The sequence below is a fragment of the Dipodomys spectabilis genome, unplaced genomic scaffold (genome assembly GCF_019054845.1).
Source record: "Dipodomys spectabilis isolate Male_0828 unplaced genomic scaffold, ASM1905484v1 ptg000024l, whole genome shotgun sequence".
Classification (NCBI taxonomy): domain Eukaryota; kingdom Metazoa; phylum Chordata; class Mammalia; order Rodentia; family Heteromyidae; genus Dipodomys; species Dipodomys spectabilis.
In genome coordinates this window covers 16,964,012-16,986,145 of record NW_024870701.1, presented here as the reverse complement: position 1 = coordinate 16,986,145, position 22,134 = coordinate 16,964,012, and positions in this window count along the sequence as shown.

The following is a 22,134-nucleotide window of genomic DNA, read 5'->3' as shown; positions in this document are numbered from 1 at the left end:
GAGATGGTGAGATAGAGCATGTGAAGTAGAGAAATACTGAAAACAAACCTTAGTCTTTCTTATAGAAGAAGACCTTAATTTCCTTTACCCTTTACCCCTTATCTAAAGTGTAGACTTATTATTATTAAGATGCAAAATCCAACCTAAAACCTTACAAGGTTTTGTGGATTATTCTACAAATAATTTCAATCATTCCTAAATAATGGAATCAAGTTCTACTATTACTTTACCAATTAGTGTTTCAATATTTAAAAATATCTGTGTTGTAACATTCATTTCCAATATAGTGTCTTGTGAGTCTCATTGTTGCAATGAGTCATCCTGTGTCCTTGTTTCAGCATTTTGTTAGTCCCCTTCGCCTCCCCAAATTAGATAAATGCATATAAAAGATGCAGGTACCAAAATCAAATAGAGTGACAACAGGGGATATACCATAGAAAGAACAACATAAAAAAGAAACAAAAATCACATAGATCACATAGTACATTAAAAACAAAAACAACGAAGAAAAACTTCTTGTTTACAACTTGGGGAGGAGGAGTAGGAGAGGTGGGGGAGGGAAGGGATAATAAGAGAAAAACAAAAGAGGGGGTAGCAATGTTCCATAGGAAATGTACTCATTGCCTTACTCATGGAACTGTAACCTCTCTGTACAGCATCTTTACAACAAAAGAAAAATTTAAAAAAATTAAAAAGAATACCCCCAGCTCTGACACTACTACCACCATTCTGTGCTACTCTACCCTACTTATCCTATGCCTCCATAAATCATAAAAACCTGCTTAAATTGCAATTCTCTAATGGATAACTAGAGATAAATAACGTTGATTTTATTAATAGCCTCAGCTTAGGGGTGATGACATGGGCATTCCGGTGCCATGGGAATCAAATAGGGCAGCCTGACTCTGGGGACATTGCCACTGGTTTGCAGACACCTCTGATGACAGGGGAGAGGAGGTGAAAGCCCTCCTATTGGTTACCTCTGGCCTGGAAATCAAACATGATTTATCTACATTAGTAGGTTTCATCTTTGTCTTATTATCCCAGCCACAGCTTGTGACCCAGGCCTACTCTCCTGCCTTTTAATAAACAGATTTAATAGGACTGATAGTTTGGCAATTTGTAGAGTAAATTAGATTTAATTTGGCCTGAATGCCACTGATTTCTCATATTGTTCAAAACAATCTTATCCAGGGAGGCATGTCATCCGAACACATTCTCTTCTGATACAGCTGAAAATAGCCAACTGACAGACTTAAATCAGTGGATATTCTCCAACAAAGCTGTTGCCTTCTTCCTTGCTCCTGTGACATGATTCACACAGAAATATGGCCTAGTAGGGGTGTACCAAGAATCTACTTTGCTAACAAAATCAGTGATAATTCCTTTATGTCTCTACAATTAGATACCTTGGAAGAAAAAGAACCTGAGCATATTGTCTCTTTACATACAAAGCTCCCATATTTTAGTCAATTGGCATTTTAAAACACAACATAACTATCCAACCCTTCTTAAAGAATACATAGACTACAAATTTTACTTTTGCTTGACAAAACGACGCTGATTCCAGCATCGTTTGCTCTGTTGGGCTAGAAAGGAGTGGACAGCTTAAGCTTATTGTTGTTTTTTTCCCCTGAGCTAAATAGCCCCAGATTTGTAACTCAGATTATAGCCTTTCTATTGTCTCTTCCCTCATAAATAGCTGTCATTCTTCTGTGTTGGGGGCTCTCCTGATTACAGGCTTCTCTCACCTTTAGAGAATACATTAGTTCTGATCACCAATACATTCTGACTCTGGTAGCTTTGAACTTTTGAGCATATTGGATTTGGATTATATGACCTGGGTTGATCAATTTCATCAGAAGTCTGAACTCCCATGAGGTTTTCTCTGTCACTGCGACTAGAAGCATTCCAGAGATGTCAGCTTTGTCAACTGAGACCTTAAAACAAAGCCCATCCAACCCACAATGATGACAGAGAGAAAGAAACATTGTATCAAACAATCAGGAAGCTATTTGTGACTATTGCTCTCAGTAACTTGTGGGTATTTGTGAATGCAGTATAACTTAGTCTACTCTGAGAGATTTACTTTCTTTCTTTGGAATTTGAATATTCTAGGGCTATTTTATTCTGGAACTTGGACTCTTGGTCTGGCAATTTTGTTCACAGGCCAGCACTCTACGACTTGATCCATACCTCCAGCCCCATGTAATTTGACCATTATGACAAAGCATAAATCTGGGCATAAAGAAATAAGCCTTATACATATTCTTAAATTGTATACAAATTTGTAAATAATCTCTTCTAATTTTAAATGATATATAAAATTGTAAATGATATTTCAATTAATAGATTCTATCTATATATTTAATATGCATCAGTATATACCAAATATATAGCTTTTGTGGATAATGTTTAGAATTTCTTTGAACATATATATCATTCAAAAACATACACACACATAGAGAGAGTGAATGTCTCTTCCAGTAAGAACAGTAAACTACTATTTCCATGATGGAAACAGGCCAATGTAATCAAACTGCCTCCAGGTTGCTGGCTGGTCAACCAGGGGAATGGTGCCATGTCAGTACTGGTCTCTGTTGTTGGCAGATTGGGCACACAGCAGTGACTCTAGGCAGGTCATCCTTGTGAGTAGGAGTACATGTCACTAAGCCTATGTATACTCTTCATCCCTGCCACCATGACCACTTTGTTGATGAACATATTAGGCAATGACAGGAGTGGCTGGGGAAAGAGGTCGACTGGTACCCACAGAATGGGTAATCCTAACCACATGGTTATTAAAACCCTACCCTGCTGCGATCACCCTTTGGTGATCATTGGCATGGGGCATAGATATTTTGCACTGAGTATCCGTTCAGATGAAGCTACCACAGACTTCCCCAGACTTTTTTGTTACTAATTTTCCACTTACGTTCTTTCCAATTCCCTGACCATCCATCTAAACTATGCACAATGAATAAATTGGTATAGATTATGTCATTATGTCATTACTTCTTCAAGATGTTACCCAATGGTCTCTCCATCGGAAGGTTTTCCTTTATTAGGATCTTTTAAGGATGTCAGGAAAGGAGCGATAGTGAAGCAGCTCTATATTGGCGCCTGTCTGTAACCCACAATCATCTTCAAAACACAAAGCCAAGACTTTCTTCTCAGTTAATTGGCCATAAAGAGTTCAATGTGAGGCCATGGACTAAGAAAAGGGAGTATAGCAAGGACAGAGTCCCTGGGCATCTAGATCACTTCCTGATGCAGTATATCTCTGTCTCAGAGCCCACTCTAGACACATCTTATGCTGCTAATGGAAATTTTCTAAGCATCCCAAATTGATACCTTGGGGAATCAGAAACATCAATCTGTGATGGGAATCTCTGGTTGCATGATAATTTGGTGGCAAAAAGTAAAACACTGAGACTGTATTAAGCCCAGTAGAAAGTTGAAACTATCTCAATAGGAGAGTAAGTTATATGCAAAATTAGTATGTTTTTATTCCAAAATTTTAGCGGTGTTTTCTTTGATTCACTAGTAAGGTTAAGCCATATATGTCACTCATTATCTTTGTGTTCCATGGACACCAAGTACTGCTCAGATTTGCTGGACAAATTGGCCCAATAGATGGAAGAGGTGGCATGTCTATTCTCTTATTCTGATTCCTGCCTCTGAAAATTAGCAATTTGGGGTAATATTCAATAAATGATCAGCAGAATATAACCAAAAGAAATGTAGTTTCCTTCCAATTCCAAAGATCTTTGACATTTTATAATTTGTGTTTCACACCCTGCCGTAATAGTAAGCAGGCAAGTGTCTTACAAATTGTAAAGAGAAGGAGCTAACTTCCTGATTTCTGCCTCTAATCAGCATAATACTATCCATGTAATGGACCTATGTGTTTTTATGTAGAAAAGAAAGGCAACCAAGTTCCATGTGAGTTGAACTATCATGGTAAAGGGAGCTAAAACAGGATGGAACACAAGCATCAACTGTTTATATGAGGATAAACTGAAATTCCTGTGGAGTTCTTATTGCCTCTAACTTTGAAGTATCCTTCAAAGTTCAGGTTGCTTTGTCTCATAACTAAGCCTCTACATCTAACCAAGAATTCAGTAGAAGTTGGGACAGCTGAACCCTGTCTCACAATAAGAGTCAGGAAAGGATAACAAAGTGTGTATGATATTAAATGAATGTTACTTTCCATTGCTTTTCCAAATCTCCCCTAACAGTCTCTTTTGTGGCTTGCCCTAACTGAGAACATACAGGAAATGGAATTCAGCTGAGCTGAGCCATCACATTATAAAATCATCACAGCCTATAATCAGATATTCTGAATGTATGCTTCCTTCCACCAGTTCAATGGGAAAAAGGCAACAATCCTTGATAAGAAATGTACTCATTACCTTGCCCATGTAATTGGAACCCCTCTGTATGGTATTTTCACAATAAAATTTTTTTTAAAAGATGCATGATGCAAAACACCCTTTCTTTCTAAGGAAGTCACCATCAGCTGATAGTGTAAATTTGGTCTCTTTTACAATCTCAAGAGACAATCTCCCTGGAGCCTGAGTGTTCAGTGGCCAACCAACTACTCACTACCCTTTTAGGACAGTATATCCTGATACTATTTTCAAGAGTTAGGAGTAAGTGAATAGTCCCTAGAGTGCTGGATGTTCAGGGATCTGGGTAAGAATATATCCCAGTAGACATTACATATGGAATAGACTGCATCCTATTACAGTTTTTCTCAACATGAAAAAAAAAATGTAAGGAGAGAGAAGGAGGGAAGGAAAGAAGGAAGAATGTAGAAAGAAAAATGGAGAATATGAAAAGATAAAATAATTTATGTTAGATTTTATCCAAATATCATCTAGTTACCTGAGCAAGGCAGGATCTTAGACTACTATGTGTTTAATTTGTTAGTCCTCACCAAAGAATCTCTCTAGATTGAAGGATTATATAATATCTTATACAGTGGGATAGTCCCTGAGATTGGGTAATGTTAGCAACAATATCACTCAACTCTATGAGGAGTCACCCTTAAAACTTAACAAGTTAGGGGTGAGGGGAGTCAGGGAGGGATAGTGGGATAAGACTGCTCAAAAAGAAATGTACTCATTACCTTATTTATGTAACTGTATACCCACTGTACATCACCTTTATAATACATACATACATACATACATACATACATACTTGAATTAAATGGCTTAGGAACTTCTGAGATGGAAAACAAAGAATTTCAAATTAGGCAAGCTGAAATCTGGAGTCCTACAAGCCTGTGGTTGTCAAAGTAAGAGATCTGATTTTTCTTTCTGCCACGATCCTTGTCCTTTTTTAGGTCTTGGGACTCCTTTTAGGAAAGCAATGGATATCCTTCAAGTTCCTTCCCATTGATATTGTCAGAGATGAACGAGAATGAAGGGAATTCCCCACCCATGATGTATCTCTGGGTACATGGGGGAGGGAGGCACTGCTGCTGTACTAATATTCTTACCAAATGGGATGGTTCTAGAGCGTCGAGAAATATACAACATATTTTCTTCATCCTGTCTTTACTAAGGAGAAAAAAATGAGAACAAAATACTAAATATCATCCACCCCTCCAAATTCAAGACAATATGTTAAATTTGAAAGGAGTTCAGAATAAATGCAAGTTGTTTTTTTAAAAATTATTAGTACATGTAGCTATCTGGAAAATTTCCTTCTGCAGAATCTCTCAGCTCTCAGCATCCTAACTTTGGGGCACTGCAGTGAGTAAAGCAGAATAAGCTTCTTTTGTCATTTCTTCTACATGACTCATCATCATCATTTTAAATACTAAGTGCTGTCTTCTGCACTGAAGCAGTGATGTCTGCAGGGGTGGAGGCAGGCCACCCCTGGACAGCCTGGGCTCATGTAGACTGGCCTTCTACTGTCCATATGCAGTGCTGAAGCTATGTAGATAAGACAGTTCAGCCAAGAGCTTCCTAGGCCTGTAGCCTCAGAACCAGGTACTTGTGCTTACCCAGGACAGAGTTGGAATGTTTCTTAGCTCCTTCTGTATCTCCCAGTCAGTATCAAGAAAACTAACTTTCCAAAGTATTGTCTTCCTATTTTCCTGGGTATGTGGAGAGGGATACAGATGACTCCACTCAGGAAGGACTCCAGGTACATCTTGGCATGTTCTGTGCATACTTCTGTTCTACACCATTACTCTCATAATACAAAATTAGCATATTTTTCTACTTCTGAGTAGTTGCCTGTTAAGAACAACCCTAGTGTCTTTCTGTTGAGTTTTTGCCCTCAGATGTACTGAAGAATTCTGTTTCATCTAAAAGGAAGGAGGAGTAGAAAGGGACAAACATTGGAGTCATTAAAACAAAGCCAGAACATTAATGTCTCCTTTTCTCCTTCTCCTCATTCCCTTTTGGCTTTTCTCGTGTGTGTGTGTGTGTGTGTGTGTGTGTGTGTGTGTGTGTGTGTGTGTGTGTGTGTGTGTGTGTGTGTGTTGATTGAGGAAAAGAAAGACATTTAGTAGAAGAGTGTCTAGTGGGATGGTGCCAATTGGAGAAGGGAGGGGAGAAAGGAGAGTAATGGAATAATAAATTGATTAAAAAATGTTATACATGAACATGTTATGGTGAGAAACATTATTTTTGAACAATTAATATACACAAATTAAAAACAAATGGAAGGAAAAGGTATGAGGCAGACCTCCGTAGGAGGAACTCACAGAATTTGATCCATGAGACAGAAAGCAAAACAAGATGCTAACCATATGATCCCCAAGGAGAGAATTCCAGCCAATGTGGTAGAAGACAGAGAGAATCTGTATGTACTAGAATTCTGAGGTGTCTCTTGATCTGACATGACAAACAGAGAACAAAAGAAAGAGGAGCAAAAGAGTGATGTGCAGCCTAGCAGCTGCTGTAGCTAAAACTTTTTTTTTTTTGGTTCCGGTCATGGGGCCTGAACTCTGGGCCTGGGCGCTGTCCCTCAGCTCAAGGCTAGCACTCTACCACTTGAGCCACAGAGCCACTTCCGGCTTTTTTTCTTATGTGGTTCTGAGGAATCGAACCCAGGGCCTCGAGCATGCAAGGCAAGTGCTCTACCACTGAGCCACCTTCCGAGCCCTGTAGCTAAAACTTATCAAGAAGAAGATCTCATCCATTCTATGTGATGACTCTCAGGAGCCCAGTATTGCTAGGATCCCCACTTTATGGATAAAAGAGCTGAGGCTCAGTGCCCACAACAGTCTGTGCAAGGGCATGCATGTAGAGACTCAAGGCTGGCCATCAGTTTGGCCCTGGCTCTTTGCCTTCACTTTGCACAGTATCTAGGCTAATAGAAGGAGCAGTGAGGACAGAATGAGGGATGGAACAAAAGTAGCCAGGGTCATATCTCCAAGACTGTCAAGGAAGCAAGCCCTGCCCACGTTGTCTGCTTTGCTTGAACTTGGTCCACCCATCCTGTTTATGGCTTGGCCCCATCCTGCTGTCAGCATTGGGGAGCAGATGCTCACTTAATCCTCGGGATTAACTCCAGATCATGGAGAATAATCAGCAGTCAGCCAAGGCACAATGCAGGTGGCGCCCCATATACACACATTTCCAGAATCCAGTTTGCTAAAGGTAATGCTGATGCCTAGTTTTAACCCCCAATTCTTGTCTGGAATGCAAAAAAAGAAACAGGAAGCTAGACAGTGTGCCAAAAGTTCTAGCATTATATCTGACAAAGGAGATCAGATTTCTTATTGTTAGGAAAATGCTTTGAAATCCACAGGAAAAAAAATAACATTACAAAAGACAGAAAGAAACAGAGATGGAAGGAGAAAGGGATAGCCTTTAAAGTTAATACTAGTAAATTCTTAAAGTATAACAATTCAAATTTTTATGTATAGAATATATTATATTTGTGAACATTCATACAAATGCATGCATATCCTTCAAATAAACAAATAAACACTTTAGAGAGAGAAATGGAGAGAGAGAGGCCGAATGACCTATTTATTGTAGGCTGAAGGACCTTAAAATTTCAGTTCCCCACTCTTCATCTCCAAGGTGGGTAGAACAACATTTGTCTTTCCTGTGTCCTAGGCTTGTTGTGAAAGGATCTATGTGTAAGTACTTTAGAAAGTGCAAAATGTCAAATAAATGAAAAGGATAATTAAAAATTATCATCATCATCATTATCATCATCATCTTTGTATCATCATCATGTCATCATCTTGAGGATGACAGACATGGTAGTGAAGACCATTATAATTATAGGGAGTACATTTAAACCATATATCCCACTTACTCCATTGCCTGTGCTTTTGTGCTTTATGTTCTGAATCTGAGTTTCATTTGTAAGTAATGCTGCTTTGTTACTTTAAGGTGATCATTGGGGAAAAATTCTACGAGTTAAAAAGGGCTCTTATTTTTATTGAATGATCTCCATTTGAGAAACTTATAAACAATCATATTCCAGTTAAACTTTATAGAACACAATGACTTCCCATCAATGCTCACTCCTGTACCTGAGTCCATAGTAATCCTCAGACCCTTCTCAATGAAGCATTCGTGGTCTATGGGCTAACCAAATGGGAAAGTAACTAAATATAAGTAAACATATTTTTTTAGCTCCTTTAAAGTAACATCCCAATTTATAAATAGACTAATGCCATAAAGAAAGACTTTTCAGAAGATGTAAATATGGCCAATGGACACATGAAAAAATGTTCAACATCTCTGGCCATAAAGGAAATGCAAATCAAAGCAACATAATTATACCTCACCCGAGGTAGGATGGTCATTATCAAGAAAACTAACAATAACAAATGCTGATGTGTGTATGTCAAAAGAGAACACTACTACTACACTGTTGGTGAGACTTTAAACTTGTTCAAGCACTCTAGAAAGCAGTATGGAGAGGGCTCAAAGTATCTAAACATAGAGCTTCCCTATGACCCAGCAATTCTATTTCTGGGCATTTATCCAATAGAGCACAAACAAGGACACTAAAGCTACCACCACAGCCATGTTCATTATAATTTACCATAGCCAAGATATAGAATTAGCCCAGATGTCCCTGAATGGATGACTGGATCGAGAAAATGTGGCATATATACCACAGAAAGAATGGCATTGAACCATTCCTAAGGAAATGGAAAGATTTGGAAAGGTTTATGTTACGTGAAGTAAGCCAGACCCAAGGAAGCACAGGCTGTATGGTTTCCCTCATTAGTGGGAACTAGAATGTGCCTATAAATCTAGAAGTAAGCACAATGAGTGCTACCCAAGTGGTTATAAATGAAGTAACTGAAGTATAATAGAATCTATGGAGAACACAAATAGCATAATTCTTTAGAAAGACTAAGTCAAAGTCTAGCAAAGTGAATACTAGGAAATGGATGCCTGCAAAGGAGAGAGGCCAAGAGGAGAGGGGTGGAAGAAATGGGGGAAATGAGTAGAATGCAGGCAAGAATGCTTTATATATTCCACAGAACTGAGGAAAACCAGGGGAGGGGCAAGTAGAAGGTAGGTGAAGTTGTTGAAGGGATGACACAGATCAAAATGCATTGTATACGTAAATTACTTTGTTAAGTGCAAAAAATTGATATGGAACATAAAAATTAAGACAAGTGAAGGTAGGAGTGGGTGGGAGGGGTGGGTGTGAATGTTAAAAGGGGTGACATTGCTCAAGAGTCACTATATTCATAAACTGCTCTGTTGTATGGCAACTCCTTTGTACAACTACCTAAAGAAAAGTAAAATATACTAAAAAAGTTACATCCCAACTCTGGCCAACTATTTACTTCTTCTAGAGATTCGTCTAGGTTCTCTTTCCCAGCAGAGCACCTCACCAGGAGATCCAGCCTCTACTGTTTCTTCCCTCCCATCTTTACCTTCTCTTCTCTCTCCTTTTCTAAAAGTAGGATCAGAAAAATAAATGGAAGTCTTGGCTTTTCCCTTCCTGTTTTTATGACTTTCAACTTAAATTATTTTTCTAAAATCACTTTTATATTACTTCCTTAAATTATTTTTTCTCAGATTCCTTATACATCATTTCATATGCCTGAAACCTCATGCATTCTCGGCACACACTTTATTACTGAGCTACACCTCAACCATTTCTCTGATTTTTAATCTATAGTAATGTAACAATAAGTGAAGCAGGATGACTCATTCCTGTCTTCTGAGCTATTGTAAGATGTACCTGTAGAAGGATAACAGTAAAAGACTAGATCCAGGGTGGGGGGAATGCATGATCCTCTCTGAAAAATAATGCAAAAAGGGATGGAGGTGGTGTTCAAGTATAACACCTGCCTAGCAACTGCAGGGCTCTGAGTGCAAACCTCATTATTATAAAAAAAAAAATAAAACTTTGCACAATATTTCTCTCCCTTTCTTCTTTCTCTTATACTCTACTCAGTTATATTGTACACTTTGGGAACAGAGCAGAGTAGGTAGTAAAACCTGTTTCTCTAGATATTATGTTATAGATAAGGAGAAAGGAGATTGTATCTAGGCTCACTAGCCAGTTGGTTCTTTTTCCTTTCGGATACTCACCTTTAACTATCTTACTGATCTTTCTGATCTTTGTGAAAGTCACCCATATTATTTGAAGAAGAGCTTCTCCAGTTTATGAAATTATAGTTAATTTCCTCTGTATTATCTTTCTTTGCTATTCTTAGTGTTCTACTTGGAAACTGTACTGTTCTTTTTTATTGTGAAATACCATACAGAGGGGTTACAATTACATGAGCAAGGTAATGAGTACACTTCTTATCAAGCATTGTTGCCTCCTCCTTTGTTTCCCCTTCCCATCCCTTCGCACCGTGCCTCCCCCCCCCCCCGCCAAAATTGTAAAGTTTGTTTTTTAACATAACGACTTGTACATCTCATTGTTGCAATGGGTCCACCTGTATCCCTATTTAAACAATTTGTTTTTTCCCTTCCCCTCCACAAAGTATACCAACATCAAATACAGTGAAAACAGGGGTTATACCATGAGGAAGGGACATGCAAAGCAACAAAGAAATCATCTTATAAGTATGTTTGAAACAATCGCAAGAAAGAAAAAAAGATTTGAATCCTTATCTTGGGGTTCATTTCACCTAGCATCAACTTATCTGACCGTTTTTGCTTGTCTCTTAAATATATAATAGGTCTATATTTTTAATCTTCCTGGGACAAACATTCCAGGTATTTATTATACTATTTCTCTCCTGTCCTCAGAGCTAGGCTGATTTCAAGACTACTGGGAAAGTTGTTTCTGCTCTTCAAACCATGTTAATTCCTTTTAAAGCAATGTTTTCACATCATATAAACTCTCTCTACACATTGCATAATGCTTTTTACTTTAATTATGCATAAACTGACATTAATATTTCCACAACTAATTTCCTTCTTCTGGATTTTTTTCTGTTTTGTTTTTATTCTATTTCTCTTCTATTTCTAACTTTTCTTCTTTTGCCATCTGGTTTAGATGATGCTTTCCTTTAGATTTATTATTAAACTCAATAGGAAAGTCATCAATTTTAATATTGGCTGCTAAGGCATTTACAATTACTGGAATAACATGTATCTTGCCCTACTTATCCCACCTGGTAAGCTGTCAGTTTTCTGAGTCTTGTTTCTGTTCTGTTTGTCTGCTTCCAAGTCTGTAGATATAATCTATCTGCTTAGGTGTTGTGTGGTGATTTCTGAAAAATAATTATGGGATATACTTTTAATGGTTCCCCAGAAATATATACCAAAATTGAGATCAATCCATTTTTTAGTTGTCTTTTTTAAAGACTTCTTTTCTGGATTTTACAACTTAATTTTCCAAGCATTATTTCTAGTATTTTCTCATTTCAGATAGCTCTTCAGCTCCTGGTATCCTCCTCTCCTATCACGTGGATACCAAATTGTTTGGTTTCTTAAACAGCACATCTTTACTACTATCAGAACAAGCAGAAAATTGCAAGAGTTTGTGTTTAACTATGTAAGATACAGTGCCTTTTGAGAAAGGACAGAATGGATAAGAAGTAGGTGGAAAGACAATTTCTGCCATGACCTGACCCCAGGGCAGGTCCTGTGCATAAGAGAACAGATGGAGGTGAATGTACCTATGTAGCTTCTCAACAAGTTCTTTAGGAGATCCCAATTCAACCCTACTGCATTGTTGGTGGGAGTGTAAACTTGTTCAATCACTTTGGAAAGTGGTATGGAGGTTCCTCAAAAGACTCCACATAGAGCTCCCCTATAATCCAGCAATCCCACTTTTGGGCATTTACCCAAATGATCACAAACAAGACCATATTAAAGCTACCAGCACAACTATGTTTATTGCAGCATTATTTACCCTAGCTAAGATATGGAACCAATCCAGATGCCCCTCAGTAGATGAATGGATCAAGAAAATGTGGTATATCTACACAATGGAATTCTATGCCTCCATCAGAAAGAATGACATTGCCCCATTTGTTAGGAAATGGAAAGACTTGGAAAAAACTGTATTAAGTGAAGTAAGCCAGGCCCAAAGAAACATAGGTCCCATGGTTTCCCTTATTTGCAATAACCAGTGTATGTCTGAGACAAGCAGAAAAGGTCAGATAAGTTGATGTTAGGTGAAATGTACCTCAAGATAAGGATTCAAATGTTTTTTTCTTTCTTGTGATTGTTTCTAATATACTTATAAGATGATTTCTTTTTTGCTTTATATGTCCATGCCCCATGGTATAACCCCTATTTTCATTGTATTTGATGTTGGCACAATTTGGGGAGGGGAAGGAAAAAACTAATTTTTTAAATAAGGATACAGGTGGACCCATTGCAACAATGAGATGTACAAGCTGTTATGTTGAAAAATGAACTTTACAACTTTGGCGGGTTGGGGGTGGGGGTTGGAGGGGGGGTGGAGGTGGAGATGGGAAGGGATGGGAAGGGGAAACAAAGGAGGAGTCAACAATGCTTGATAAGAAATGTACTCATTACCTTGGTCATACAATTGTAACCCCTCTGTATGGTATTTTCACACAAAAAGGAAAAAGAAAAAGAAAAAGAGATTCCCAATTCCAGCTCAACTGAAATGGGAAAGGACTTTTCCCTTCATTTGAATGGAGCCTGTTTCAGGTCTATTTTTTAAAGCCTGAATCCCAGACAAGTCCATACCCTATGACCAGTTTCCCTACAATGAATTGTTCCATGAGTCTAGACAAATCAGTGGGTATTACCACAGGGCAAGTGAACATAGAAAGAAAAATATATTGTTCTTGAGGTGAGAAAGGCTATGCTAGCCCATGAGTTACAACCCTGTAACTATCAAAAATAACCATTGATCTTTGCAGAACTGTAAGTTCTGACTATTTATCTTTATTAACTAGTTTGGCTGGATGTTTTCTAGGCTATTTTCATATTTAAAATAACTTTATATCCAGGTGACCATATCTCCTGCCTATAATTCTATCTAATCTGGAGGCTGAGATTTGAGGATTGCAGCTCAAAGCTAGCTGGGGCAGGAAAGTCCATGAGACTCTTCTCTCAAATTAACCACTAAAAAGCCAGAAGTAGAACTGTGGCTCAAGTGGTAGAGCACTAGCCTTGAGCAAAAAAAAGAAAGAGAGAGAGAGAGAGAGAGAGAGAGAGAGAGAGAAGGAAGGAAGGAAGGAAGGAAGGAAGGAAGGAAGGAAGGAAGGAAGGGAGGAAGGAAGGAAGGAAGGAAGGAAGGAAGGAAGGAAGGAAGGAAGGAAGGAAAGAAAGAAGAAAGAAGGAAAGCTAACCTCTTCTGGTCACCTGTGTTCTGCTTTGTAATTCCTGGGTACACTGTGTTCATTATCTGATGCTTCTTACAGCTAGAACAGATCCCCCACATTTACAATCACGCCTCAGAATGATTTCCTTTACATACTTTTCTTTGTCATCTTCCAACCCCATTCCTTGGTGAACAAAACTCTTCTTTTTCATTCCTTGCTCTTCCCAAGACCAACCCCAATGTCAGTGTCATAAGCACTCTTTCTTATGGTTTGGGTTTACATATTTATTACTATTTTACATTGTCAGACTTTTGAGAACAGAGGTCTCTATTGTTCTTATTTATATGTCTCTAGAACCTAATACGGGAGAGATGGTAGTGAATCCATGCTTATGAAGTGAGTAGCAATATGAATGCACAAATAAGAGATAGTGACCCAGATAGACTGTGTAGCATGTAGCAGAGGCTTAAGAGTGAGTCTGCAGGGAGTCACAGAAGCCTCCGGAAGAAGCTAGTATTTTGAATTATCTGAAGAAAATACCAGTGAAGAAAGTTCTATTTGGCCTGTGCATGCCCTGATTTCATGTGAACTTAATGCCTCAAAATGGCACCGTGCAAGCATTTATGTAGTACTCCTCCTTTACAGTCTTGGAAAAATTATGTTAGCTAGAGGAGCAGAAACAAGGTAGAAATCACAGGTTCATTGACAAGAGGAAGTTTTTTCCTGCTGTAGTAATAGAGTTCACAAGCTCAGGAATTTGGTTTTACTGATAATTAATTCAAAATATAACGATGGACTAAGAAAAATAATTTTAACCCTTTATTTCCAGTTAGTTTTAACCCTTTATTTCCAGTTAGTTTTTCCCCCAACGGAACCAAAGTCAGTGCACAATACAGATACTATACTAGTCACATAGTTAAGTGCCAAATCAGCCTAGTTGTCCATCAACAGATGAATGATTTAAAAAATAAGGTATATATTAACAACGGAGTATGAAGGTGGATGGAACTGGAAATCATTAAGCTCAATACTCAGAAAGACAAATATTGCATTTTCTCACATGTGGAATCTAGATTTTAAAAGCATGATGAAAAGTAGAAGAGAGACTATACAGGAGGAGGACCCAACAGGAGGGAGGGGAGTAAGAAAGAGTTAGTGGGAGTGAATATAATTGAAGTACATTGTGTATATGTATGAAAATTTCATCAAGGCAACTATAAACACCAATAAACACAAGATGACTTCTTAAGAGGCAAAGGTCTTCAGCTCTGATCAAAGTGCTTCTGTGAGAGTCTCGACAATTTAGAGACTTTGGTTTACACTGGCTGTACTGTATTTGGTATGCTTCCCACAAAGAAACAGGCAGAGGTGAGGGGATCTTAAAAGTGGCAGCCACTAGCCATGGTGCCTTCTAACTAGAGCACTCCTCCGGATACACATATCCACTGAGCAAGTCTGTCACAGCAGCAATGAGAACTCTAGTCAATGGAATGCATCAATAAGTGAATAGAAAGACAACACTTAGTCACAGCTTGTTGAATGTGAAAAACACTATTCTGTAAGGCCCCAAACACAAAAGACTCTAACTGCTGATACCTTCTCTCAAAGTCTTGAGCTAGGTCCCAATCACTGTCCTTTAAGCATAATAGCACCAACACTGCCTCACCTTCTTCATCCTCCTATAGCTTCCTTTGGCTCCCAGAAAGTGGTAGAAGCACAGCCAAAGAACGAGTTTCAGGAATTAAGAATCAGTTCAAATCAGAACAAATTCAAACTCTGATCTGTGAGTAGGCAAAAGATAAGAAGAAAGCAAAACCTGGTGGAATTCTTAGGTCCTTGCCAGAAGGGGCATAGAAAGAAGATCACATGGTTAGATTTGGATTCTCTATCTCAAGCACAGCAAAGGGAAAAGGAGCTCGTAGCTACAGAAATAATTCCCTTTTATGGCTTTCGGTGCCTGTAGACACAAAAAGTTATCTTGGCTCATTGGACAAAAATAACTCCAACCTTCCCTTCATTCATTTATTCATATTTATCATACATTTACAGTCACAGGTACTGGAGTTATAGAGACAGATAAAGGGAGGCTGAGCGACTAAGCATGGTTATTCACAAGCCTCCGTATCAGCCCACCAGGGAAGCATCAGGCAGAAAGACCTGACGCATGCTGTCAGGAATGTCTGCACAATGAACTGCAAGGCTCTTTCTACCTGAATAACTTGGAAGACATTTCTAAAAGAAGATGAGATTCAGCTGAGTAGAAATTCTCCAGCACATGAAGGGGAAACATACAAACGCAAGGAGGCATGAAAGAACTCTTGAAGTCTTCTGGCAAAATGAAAAGTTTGATAGGAGTTCCCACACGTGATGGTGGGGATGTGGTAGGGTTCATGGTTAGAAACCTCTTAGTGTGAGGAGGTAATAGCTCTGTGAGTGGGAAAAAGGTGAATACGGGGATTCTAATATTAAAATAATATAAACACCTTGGGTCAGTCAGAATCTTATCATCACTCACCAAGTGCTAGATATTGCACAGCACATAGGACCGTGAAGACAAGTAAGAGTCATTCCTAGTGAGGAATTCAGTAATGGAGGCATGTGGGGGAACAAACGAAACAGAATAATGTGATACAAAGGAAAATTAACTAGGGAATTTCAAGGTCCATAAGTCACTATTATAGTCATTTTTCTCATAAGGAAGATCCTCTAGTAAGGTAAATTTCAAACTCTGTCCCTCTTTCTGAGTATGCCATAGCAAGCGATCACAAAGAATGACTAAACATTTCATAACCCTGAATCAAGCACACACACACAGTCAGAGAACCTGCTATAATGCATTAATATCTCAGCCAGAGTAGGTTGTAAATTTAAAAAATAAGTGAAGTAAGGTAGGCCCAGAAAGACAGAGGGTGCATGTCTTCTCTCGCATGTGAATCTTAAACCCATAATTCAACCTCCCATACAAACACACAGAAGCACACTTCTATACACTATTCATTAGACAAAAATCTAATACAGAAGTTGAATTTATGGAGTAAACCTTTCAAACATTTAAAAGACAGTTTAACAAAATGGCTATCAGGAAGTTGAAATGAGCTATAAATGTGTAGCAAATAAGAAAGAGTGGATGAATGGGGAATGGGGCAAATGAAGTAGGAATAGTCGATATCCACATAAAGGAAGCAGGAAATGTGAAATGAGTCTGGGAAGGAATCAGATGGGGTGAGGAGAATGATGAAAAGCGTGACTGTAATCAAGAAGCATTGGACACTTTAGATGGACACTAAATTGCAACCTTCTTGTACAAATTTCTAAAGTTCAGAAAAAATGTAAATGAAAATTAAAAAGCAGAGAATGGGGATGTAGTGTAGCTCAATGATAGAGAGCACATTTAGCATGCTCAATGACGTGGGTTTAATCCTCAGAATGGAAAATAAAAGGGGAGAGGGAGAGAGGAACAGAGTGAGAGCATGCATGCATGCGCAAGAGAGACAGAGACAGAGAAGCTTTTACAACTGGGGTAGAAACAAAAACCCAGAATCTCCTATATCAATGGTTCTCAAAGTGCATCTCCCTTTATCATAAGAGTGTCTTCCGTTTAAGCTTCAATTCAGACCAGGGAAGGAAGGAAGAATTCAGTCACCAGGAAAATCTAATTTTGACCTGGTAAGAAAGACTGGAAGGAATTCACACTCCAAATTTTGGTAGATCCTGAAAAGAGGGTGAAAGTGGGATGCATGAATATATTTTGTCAAGACCAAACTTTTCACTGTTTGATCACACCTCATTTGCATTTTTAATAGTCCCCATTAGACAGCCTCTGAGCTAATTAGGCAGGCGTCTATAATAGAAGACTTCTGTTTCCTGTTTTCAGAACTTGGAAACTAATGGCTGAAGCACTGCGAAAACAATTAAGTAATAAGAAAAATACTGTGTAAGATTGGCAAAAGCACAGCTGCCATAAATCATTACAAATGACTTGCAGCTCAAAATATTTAATTAGGAAAGAGAAGTAACCTATCACATTTTGAGATGTTGGAGGAAAACAGAGGCAGAGGGACACCAGAACATAGATTGTTTCCCCTCTGCCTAGGAAGGATGAGTTGGGAGATTTGAGAGCCCAGGGAGTCTATTGATAAATTTTTCCCTTGCCTCCAGGGATGCTCAGAGATATCTTCTTTATACTTAAATCTAATAATAAATGAAAATTGCAGCAAGCCAATGAAATCAGCACAACTAAAGAGTCAGACTTATTGGAAATAAAATGTGGGTCAGCTACCAGGGGAAGAACCCTAACCAACAAAGTTCTGGCTGAGGGGTAAAGGAAACATAGAGTGGGTATGTAGTAAAGCCAGGAAATTGTAAACCTTGAATACAAACTTTTAGAATGGAATGCAATGACAGTGTATCCATGTGATCACTCATTATATAAATATTTATTTTGGCTAGTCAGTTTTACATTTTCTATTTCTCCTACATAAGAAGTTGCATGAGGAGTGTTGATGATGGCTAGCCTTTCTTTTTCTTGTTTTTTAATTAGTTTTTATTGTGAAATTGTTGTACAGAGGGGTTACAGTTACACGAGCAAGGTAATGAGTACATTTCTTATCAAGCATTGTTGCCTCCTCCTTTGGATTTCCCCTACCATCCCTTTCCTCCCACCTTCTCAACTACACTCCCCCCTCTTTGCCTCCCCCAGCCCAAGTGGTAAAGTTCATTTTTCAACATAGTGTCTTGTACATCTCTTCTATAGATCTTTACAATAAAAATACGTTTTTTTAAAAAGTATTTTTATTGGATCTACAGAAGCGTTACAGTTACCTAAGTCAGGTAATGAGTATATTTCCTTTTGAATAGTGGCACCCTTTCTCTCCTTTTCAGGTTTTTCCCCCTCACAAATCTACCCCCATCCCTGGTATAGTTCATTGTATAATTCATTTTCAACATAGTGTCCAGTGAGTATCACTGCTGAACTTTGTCCCACCATGTCTGCTTTTTCCCTTTCCCTCCCAAATCAGATAAACTTACATACAAGACAAAAGATACAGAAATCATAAACAGTGATAAATGGGGAAAATACAGGGAAAAAATTAAAAGCTACAAAAATTAAAATAAAAAGCTTCTCGTTTTCACTTCTTAGAGTTCATTTTACTAAGCATTATATTATATGATCATATGCACTTAGCTATTGAGTCCTGTGATCCTCTCCTAAGAATATCCTCCTTTGGTCTCACTGTATGAATGTTCAGAGTTCTGTTTAATTTATCATGTCCAAGTGTAATTTTTTGTTTTTTTTTTTTTTACTATCAATTGGGTTTACTTATAGATTCATAGGTACATTCTAATTATTACAAATGAGGGAAACCATGCAATCTATGTTTCTTTGGGTCTGGCTTACTTCACTTATCATAAAGCTTCTCTATGACCCAGCAACCCCACTCCAGGTCATTCACCAAATTGGCCACAGACAAAGCCATACTAAAGCCACCAGCACAACCATGTTCATTGCAGCATTATTTACAATAGGATATGGAATCAGCCTAAATACCCATAGGTGTATGAATGGATCAAGAAAAAGTCATATATATACAAAATGGAATTCTATACTTCCATCAGAAAGAATGACACCACCCCATTTGTAAGGAAATGGAAAGATTTGGAAAAAATATATTAAGCTAGTTACCATTTCTTAGATGGAGGAAAGGTATTTTCATTATCATTATGTAAAAATGTAATTACGGCTAGGAAAAGGGGTACATTGTTCCATCTAATACCTCATCTCTAGCTCTAAAGGTACTTTTGTAAATTCTTCTTTCTACTGTGATGGAAGATGATTTGCAAGCTACATCTTCAACTTTGCCTCTCTCTAGTTGAAATACCTAGAATGCTTTCTGTTTTGCCTGACATGACTTTGAATGATGCATAGGACTTAATTAACTAGAATATAATCTAAATGTAAATCTATTTTATTTGCTAGTGTCACTATAAATAGACTCACCTACATTCTAAATCCTGTTAATTTATATTGTTTGAGTGTAAATGCCTGTAATTTATATTGATTAACTTTTAAGTCAGTATTATTTTAGAACACAATGTGTATAGTCACCAAAGCAGGATTAATTTGAGCACTTGAGAATGAACTCCAGTTTGTATATATTCTTTTTTGTATTATTAAATACTTAGAGGCAATAGGACAGTTATTCAACGCTATGCTAGGTACTTTGAGTAAAGCAAGGCAGATTCTTATACTCTTAGGTTTTAATACAATGTTGTAATGCAATCACTTCTGAAGAAAAATAAGAACACACGATGGGTACACATTTGGAGAAATGGAGCAGAAGGAAGTAAAATTGGAACTGAAACCTGCAGAACAGTCTAGAGTCTGGAAAGAAAAGAAGTTAGTTCAAAATTTAGTATTTTAAATCCATTCTGTTTCATTTGACTCACTTTTTGATTATTTTATAGTCACTTAATATAGAAATACAAAAATTTTGCTCTTGGGTCAAATCTGAACCAGTGGCCTGTTTTTATATATCCCATGAACTACGAATAGTTTTAATTGTTTAAGGGGGAAAAATAGAAAAAAGAATGATATTTTGTGATGCATAAAAAGTACTTAAGTTTTAGTGTTCATAAATAAATTTTATTTAAACACAGACCTATTTGTGTGCATAAGAGTATGGTTGCTTTCACTGTACACAGACAGACGTGAATAACTGCAAGAGAGATTATGTTCCCTACAAAACCTTAAAATGTTTACTATCTGACTCTTTACAGAAAAACGTTGATGACTCCTAACTGAAAATATTACCATATGGCTCATATTTAATATCTCAGTTCATAATACAGTCCACAATACAGAAGGCATTTTCAGAGCCTTTGTCTCTGATACTTAATGTTACTCCTCACATCATTTCCTTCTCTGTATCTTACTTTCCTTCCCATTTTTCTGTTCAGAACTATCAGCTTTCATTCAGATCACTGACATGTAGCCCCTTGTCCACCTCGTCCCCTATTCTTCGCATTGAACACTTATTCCATCTACTCTTTTGTAAATTGGTAAATATGTATTTGTATTTATAGTGATATCAGAATCTAGTCTTTGCACTATTGTGAAATTTCTGAGACTTCTGTAAAGCAGTAACTGCCTTATACCCTCAGTTTCCTCATGTGTAATTTTCAAGGATACTTCCATTATTTCCTGAGTTCATGGATTTGGGACCAAGTCTTCTTTTGCTTCCCTACCCTGCCCCTTACCATACATAGTCCAAAATCCCAGTGTTCTCTCTTCCCTTCTGAGACTTAGCCTCACCAACATGGCTTTCTGAGTACTAAATATATAACCAAAGAATTAATTCCTATTCAACCATTATTAGAATTTGGGCCTGGAAAACTCATAAAACCCTCCCATGATCCCTGGTTCTTCTGAATCAGGAAATGGTGAGAAAAAGAAGGAAAAAAAGTGGAGGGAAAACAAGAAGGAAGACCAAGAGGAAGAAATGGTCACTACCATTTACCATGCCAATAGATCCCAAAGCAATGACCATCAGAGGAAAGTGCAAGCTGGTTTTGCTATGGCCAAGTGATAGTTAGAAGTACTATTGTCAACTACAATTGTTTATATGACCAAAAGAGCCTGCTCAGAGGAACTACCTTCCTTCATATCATCATTATCTGCTTCCTTGTTGTGATAGGCAGAGGCCTTCACAGTTACTTGCCTCTTCTGACCATCTTTTCTCTTCTTTCCCTCCTGATAGGAACACTCAGTGTTTCCAGGCCAATCACTCCACAATTCCACATACATTTTTCTTCCTGTAGATCAGATATTTTCCCCATGCATAATGTGAAAAATGAACTATTTTTTCATAAGCTTTCCTCACTGCTATAAACTTATACTTTACTCATAAACAATGTGCTCCATGAAAACTTTGGCTAACTATTTATTACTCAATGCAGTCCAAAGTATACAGTGGTATCCCTTCCTTCCTTCCTTCCTTACTCCCTTCCTTCCTTTTTCCTTCCTTTTTCCCTTATTCCCTTCCTTCCTTTTCCTTCCCTTTCTTTGTCTCCTTGTTGCTGTTATTGCATTGTTGTTCATTCCCTCTCTCCTTCACTTACCCCCTCTCTCCTTCTTCCTCTTTCAAATGATAGTTCTCCTCTAAAGCCTTGAATTTTAATATTGGAAAATATAGACCAAGAAGTATGTGTTTTTTTCCAAAGAATCCTGAGGATTGGAACAATGTTAGAAACACATGTCTAGAACAGTCATAAGAATCTAAGAAGTAATAAAAGTGGGTCCTATCACAATAGCTAGTCTCTAAATGTTTAGTTATTGCCTGTCTTCTCATGGAATAGTGTGGCTTTTCTTATTTTGAGTTTATTACATTCTTCATTGAGCCACATTATCAAGCCCATTT